We start from the raw sequence: 7,685 nt of genomic DNA on the forward strand, positions 1-7,685 counted from the left end.
TACACAATAAACACACTATCGTGACTTAGTTTTATATTGTGTGGAGGAATGATAGAAAATGTCATGGGAAATATATATATATATATATATATATATATATATATATATCTTCTATACTATATAATAAAAGAAACCAATGGAGGGACACTTGTCATTATTTTAGAGCATCCTTAATTGTAAATAATTATTATTTAATTTAAATTATTAAATATTAATTAAATTAATATAAATCTTATCAACTAATTTAGCATAAACTTAATATTTAATAAATAAAAACTAACGAAAAACAAGGAATAACCTAATATGATATACGTTTCTCAAAGGATATAATTTAATTAGACAAAAACATAAATTTAAATTCTAAATTTAAGTGATGTTCACTTATTAATTATTAAAAAAAATAAAACATAATATAAGTAAACGAAAATTTGAAGGTGAAAGCATTAATTTAAATCCCATATTATAAACTATATTAAATTAAATTTGTCATATTGTTCTAAACAATAAACCCACATATAGTATATTAGTTTTAGACTATATTAATTTTAGATTATATGGAGTAGGAGGACATGAAGAGGGGTAATAAGCGTCATGTGACAGCCACATAATAGGGAGCGCGGTAAAAAAAAAAAAAACAGGGTGATGTTGGCGTGAAAGTGACGTTTTTATTTTAAAACAAAAACATCAATTAATTAAAACTAACTCAAACAACACCCACCAATCAAAATCCGCCACCTCACACTGCACAATCCCTCCACCCGGTGAAAATCTTCTGCCCCTGCCGCTCCTTACGCCACCCACGGGCCGGTGTGCCTGGCGTGGAGAGGCTTCCACACCACTTTTCCACGCCTACTCCGTATGATCTTACAAGCTCAAGTATGGTTAATTTAAGAATCCTAAGTTTATACAAATAATTATAGTATAACAAAAATAAGGCTAATGTTATCATACAAAGTATCCTAAAAATGAGAAGGGAACAAAGACACAATGAATCACAAAATATAACACAATGTCAAGGTAAATAGATACAATAAGTTGTAAAAAAGACACATCCTAAGTTTATACAAATAATTATAGTATAACAAATATAAGGCTAATGTTATCATACAAAGTATCCTAAAAATGAGAAGAAAACAAAGACACAATGAATCACAAAATGATATAAACATAGAAAACACACCATGTTAAATAAAAAGACACGTACATCTAAACAAAAGTTCTAATATCTACAGGTTAAAACCCAAAAAGCGAAAATTCACAATCTCATATCGTAGAATTACGGTTCCAATGTCACTCGAATGAGGTCAGTCGGAGTCCGTTTGATACTCTTCCCACGACTTCTTATTTTTAGGAGACTGTATTTGATTCTAACCCAACAAAATAAATTTTTACTAATATAAACTTTATTTGTTTTATTAATATAAACTTTATTTTGAAAAGTATATAAGTTTTAAAGTTTTTTTTAACATTAATTAATATTGTTTCACTTAACATAAGATAAACATACATATTATTTATTGTTAATGTTGTTATTGTTAACTATGAGACATTATATTAAATAACTTATTAATCAAATAAAAAATTTTAAATAGTATTAACGTAATTTAAAAAGTAATAAAAATCCGTTTTAATTTAGAAAGATTTTTTTACAATAGATAAACCCGTATAATACTCACGGTTTTAAAGATATAATATTTTTGTTATTTGCTATATAAAATTAGATTTATTCAACACATACAATACACAGAGTTTTTTTAAAAATTAACTTTTTTTATTATTTGTATATAAAATTACATTTCTTCCACCCGTGAATACACAAGGTTTTTTTAAAATATAACTTTTTTTATTTTTTGGTATACAAAATTACATTTATTTAAACTGCACAATAAACGAGGTTCTTAAAGATATAACTTTTCTATTATTTAATATAAAAAAATTATATTTACTTAACACATGTAATAAATGAGGTTTTTAAAAGTATATTGTTTTTTATTTAGTATATAAAATTACATTTATTCAACCCGTGTATTACACGGGGTTCTAACCTAGTATATATATATATATATATATATATAGGGTAGGGTTCCAGCGTGAACAACCTCCCAAGAGTGAACTGCGTGAACAGATATAGACCCTTGATTTCCTTTTTAGTTGTTAAGGGTATGATTGTAATTATATAAAAAATTAGATTTAAATCATTATTTTAATAATTGAATTAAGTTTCATCTTTCCTAATTTAAATTCATTATCCACATTATGTTTTTTTATTAATAAGATAATTATCAAAATAAACAACAAATCACCAGACTTCAATTTTAATTTTTATTTCAGATTTCATCACCATAATTCAAATTTTGATTTTTAAGATCCACGTAACCTTCATATTTCAATGGTATACACATGTGTACTTGGATATAAATAGAACAGTACACATGTGTACTCAGCATCGTACCTATTTGTACAGTAATTCACAGGTGTACATCAACATTCAATACAAAAAAAAAATTGAGATATCACAAAAACAGACGATATACACATGTGTACATTGCATTAAAAAGAGGGCAAAACGAGAATACACATGTGTACATCACATTTAAACAAATAATTATTTTAATAATTGAATTAAGTTACATCTTTCCTAATCCTTGATTTGATTTGTGAGAGATTTATGCAATCAATTTAAGAGGATAATTGATTACTTGATTTGTGAGAGATTTATGCAATCAATTTAAGATTGAAATTACGCATATACCATTTTTGTATTTAATTAAATGGAAAAAATTAACCAAATAGTTACCATCATGCCACTCACTTTAATCTCAAGATAATAAAAATCAAGGGCCCAGATCAATTCACGCAGTTCACTCTTAGGATTTTGTTCACGTTTGAACCTAATCCTATATATATATATGTAATAAAAAGATAGACAATAGCCACACTTATTAATGCAAAAAAATAGTCTTATGTGTCTAGGAATAATTTTTGAAACACTAACAGTGCATTCATGTTCACACTTAAAATGAATTCATGTGGTCTTTGCTACCCGTTAACCACACTTAATAGATAGAATGCTAAATTACAACAACCCTTTTTGTCATAATTTTATTTTAATTTTATGTGGCTAGAATAAACTTATAAGTGTTTACATAATATTAACCACCACACTTTGTGTAAATAAATGCGACCGTTGTTACCCTTTAGCCAGACTTAATATGGACAAAATGCTTGATTCCAACAAAAAAATGGCACCCTTTAGCCACAATTTAAAGGTGTTACGAGCATTAGAAGTCTAATGTGGGTGTATCATACCTACGATGACTCGACCTTTGAGCGCCAAAGGCATATGGTCACAGTTCTTTCGTGTGACTGTGACTGAAACCCATTTTTGACACATTGTTTGTACCGATCTCTAAACACGGATCGAGATCATGCATTCTTTGTTCCATGCCTACTAAATTCTCATCAATGTTCATATATTTGTATCGAAACTAGAGTGAAACCCTCTCAACAATTAGTTTTATGACTTTAGCTTCATGCGTGCGTGCAGAGGATTCAATTAGCTTGCCAAGAAACACACATGAATAGTTACTTTTCAGGTCTATAACACAAATTGTATAAACAAATGCAATTCCTTCAAAGTATTATTTTTAATTAGTCATGTTCTTACTCGAACTAGTTTTCACTCAAATGCGTAAGCACCCAATATCCAACCAGACTCGAGTGGTCAATTTTGCAAGGCATAATACATACAAATTATAAAACAAGTGTTACATTAGACATTAGATGCTATAGTAGAGAGATAATGAAATCTTCCTCGCATCCTTTAAGAGTATCTCTCCGTTTTCCAACCTCTAATTCATTCTTGTTTGTATGTACGGCTCCAACTGATCTAGTTTGTTTTCGGACTTCAGAGGGATCCACATCGTAGAACATGTCACACCCTGACTTTTGCGGAAGCGTGTGCGTGTGACTTGATCAGTTTTCATTGCATTCGATTATAACAAACAACTATATGATTAGAATGATGTTCATCCATTCAAAAGTTTAAAACATTACAAACACAAGTCATTTAAGTTTCAATCAACATGACCTCCGGTTAAGTTACAAACCAACAAAAGTGGATGACATCTAAACTTGAAATTTACATCTTGAAAACAACACCCGTGCCCAAGATCCATCTTGTTTCCTGAAATACATGTAATTTTGAAAACATCAACAAAAGTTGAGCGAGTTCATGCGTTTTGTATGAGTTCCAATAAACTTGTAAACATTTGAGAGATTCCTTTGAAAACAGGTATGTAAAGCGTCTATGAACAGATCAATTAATGTTTTGCAAGGACATTAATATATGTGAAGACATAGGGAGTACCCAACCCAAGTGGGCTATTATTAGTGTCGAATCCCCTCGACTGTGTCGAATCCCCTCGACTGTGTCGAATCACCTCGACTGTGTCGAATCACCTCGACTGTGTCAAATCACATTGACTGTGTCAAATCCCCTTGACCGTCGTCGAATCACCTCGACTGGGACACAAAAGCACTCTAAGTAGTCATAAATGGACCATGAGTGGGGCTCGGCCGTACCCGTTAGATCTAACCTTTGTCCATGTTTCTTATGAGAGTTGGCATTTCAGTTTCAGCCTATGCTCACATGATCTAATAGTTCATTTCATAGCCAAATCATACCATTGAAACATATGTAACATGTATTTCACCCCCGAGAGTTATAAATCCGAAAACAGTTAAGAGAAAAGGGGGACATGAACTCACAGCTTTGCGTTCCTGAGAGAGAGATATTCAATCAGCGTGTTCCGTAAACGCGAGTCAACCTACAAAGGTTCTAACTCATTAGACACATCGGTCCTTCCTAGACCTTGTACTCGTTGTTCATCTTGAACTTTTATTATTTTCATTTCGCTTTTGGAACACTTGTGTAATTTAATAATATGTTGGCATTTGTTTCTGGTATACTTTGATTCGAGACTCTATATTTGTTACACAAACATAATATCATATATCTTTTCTTGATTCAAGTGTTAAAAATATTTATTTTTAACATCGTCAATACGTTATCGTACGTGTGCGACATTCTTGCGAGAGTACACTTCAACAAGTGTAAGTGAGTACATCATCATGTGCGTGAGTCTTTTATACGTATATGTATCTCGTATTTACACGTGTAGGTATACCGTATTTACGCGTAGGTATACCGTATTATACGTGTAGGTATACCGTATTTATACATGTAGGTATGCCGTATTATACGCGTAGGTATACCATATTATATGTGTAGGTATACCGTATTTATACGTGTAGTTATATCGTATTTATAATGCACCCGTACAATATATATATATTTATAAAAATATACATGTATTTTACTTTGGGCTTAGCCTACAATTTTGTGTTTTGGGCTTATCCATATTTTTTTGACATTCGGGCCTAGCCCAAGTTCTATAAGTTATTAGGCCTAGCCCATGTTGGTATTGTAAGTGAGCTTTTATAAGTATTTTAGGGAAATGGGCATTTTCCCATGTATTTAAGGTATTGGGCCTAGCCCAATATTTATGTTATTTTAACCCAACATTAATTTTTTTAGCCCAATATTTATGTTCATGCATTTTTAGTAATCTTTTACTAATTATGCTAGTAACTTTTATAATCACGCTTAGCATTTATTGAATTTCCCGGTCATTCATTGTCATTAATATATATGAAGTGTCTAAATTATTTTATTTTTAGACTTGTCGTAACGACCGGTTAATATATATAGTTTTTGTGTGTCAAAGTTGTCGAGCGTCGTAGTAACCTTTCGAGGTGTCGACACGCCCGTTTCGTCGATAAGGCATAAGGTGTCGTCCGATGTCCATCGTTCGAGACCCGTCGTCCGATGTTCGCGCCTTGTTTTATTGTATCTTATAAGTGTACATTTTAAGTAGTCGCGAAGGTTCGCGACCGTCGTTACAATTTCGAATATTGGTGGGGTTTTCGTCGTGGTGTAAGCATATATTTTGCAAACATCGTAGGTATTATTTTGGTATGTATTCCTAAGACTAATACATACACATAATTATACACACATTTTACACCAAATAAAGTATTTGAAGTATATACATATAATTTTCTCCAAAAATTATATTGATGGTTATTCTTATAAATTTTACCCATTTTATCATAAAAATAACTTGTAGTGTTTTAAATAAACTATTGGATGGTTAAATCTTAACCCTTGTCACTAGGGTTTGTCTAATCACAATTAAGATCACTAATCACGATTGACCATGCTAGTCACCCCATTAATCTATTTTTAATCGCGATTAGATTTTTAGAAAGTTTCGCCATAGTTTCCCCTAAACTATGGCGTTTTCCCACGTTTTTAAAACGCATTTAAAACCATTTTCAATTTCCAATAATCATTATTCTACTAATCTCAACAATTTACAACTTTCAAGTAACTAAATACTACCATTTATATCCTTGATTCATGAGCTCTCATATATAATAAATTTCTTAAAAATTTCAAGACTTTTATGTTTTGAAATTCAATGTTTTTAAGTGTGGTTTTCATGACTATTTATTAAATAACTTGTTTTATTTAAAAATCACACTTATTAGTTCTTAATCACCATTTTTAGTTCATTACATCGTTAACCTTTCAAGTTTAAAAACATATATATTAAGCTCATGAGTTTAAGGGTGATGATCTTTCTTGATTTAAACCTCTAAGTGTTTAAATCATATTTTTGAGACTAACCTCACAAGATCATCACTAATCTAGTGTACTACACATAAATAACAACATGATCATCATAATCTCATGACTAAACATCCTACTTTAACATGAATCAACATGATCATACAACTCATTCAATACTAATACACATAATAATAACATATTACTTCATATTTAGTAAGTTGTTAAGTTTTGGTTTAGGGTTTTAAGTTAAATTTTTCTTGATTTCAAGATGATCAACAAGTACTTTAGTAATCTAAACATAATAACAAGCTTAAAAATGTTAAGTAAGAGGCTTACAACTTTGCACAAGCTTAAAAGATGATTAAGAAGAAAATTAAGCTCCAACCAAAGCCCTAGTGATGCTTCATGTATAAGTGATGCTTAGATGGTCTTGTATAGGCTTAATTTAGGTGAAAATGGAATGTTTATGGATGAATTATGGTGGTGTTCTTGCGGGTTGTTTGAGCCGTAAATGAGAGGGTAAGAGATGAAGGTTTCTGTTGCAAATTGTTGAGTGAAATGAAAAGATATGATTGAAGTGATAAGGTTATAATTTTTGCAAGTAAAAAAAAAAATCTACTAGACCATACTTCCAACCATGTTCTAAATAGTGCAAATTAATGTTGGTGGATTTGATGGGGGTCCACCATGAACGTTTGGGGAAGGGGGTTATAGGTTTATATTATTTATTTTTAAAGTTTATATAATATAAGTTGTAAAGTTTGTAAGTTATTTAGGGGTTTAAAAGTTTAAGGTAGTTCTTGCACCGTTAGCGATTTGTGACGTCAAAATGTGGTTAACTAGTTCACTAGATGATTCGTTTAGTTGTTTGGGTGACGAAAATATTGTTAACTAGTTCGTCGGCGCAAAAACGACGAAATTGTGATCATTATGATGTAGTACCGGGCACTTGTGATTCGGATATTCCATTAGCCTCCACAAGCCTAAT

The 7,685-nt window shown here is 30.8% G+C and overlaps 1 long non-coding RNA gene across 1 annotated transcript; it reads right to left on the minus strand.

Annotated features, from left to right (window-relative positions):
* Window positions 1-4,065: 4,065 nt before the first annotated feature.
* Window positions 4,066-7,234, minus strand: LOC110910718. Its single transcript, XR_002576408.2, has 3 exons — window positions 7,034-7,234; window positions 4,771-4,829; window positions 4,066-4,186 (listed from the first exon to the last, which is right to left on the minus strand). It is a non-coding gene; the product is annotated as an uncharacterized LOC110910718 (long non-coding RNA).
* Between the last annotated feature and the right edge of the window lie 451 nt (window positions 7,235-7,685).

Source organism: Helianthus annuus, chromosome 15 (assembly GCF_002127325.2).
Source record: "Helianthus annuus cultivar XRQ/B chromosome 15, HanXRQr2.0-SUNRISE, whole genome shotgun sequence".
Lineage (NCBI taxonomy): Eukaryota > Viridiplantae > Streptophyta > Magnoliopsida > Asterales > Asteraceae > Helianthus > Helianthus annuus.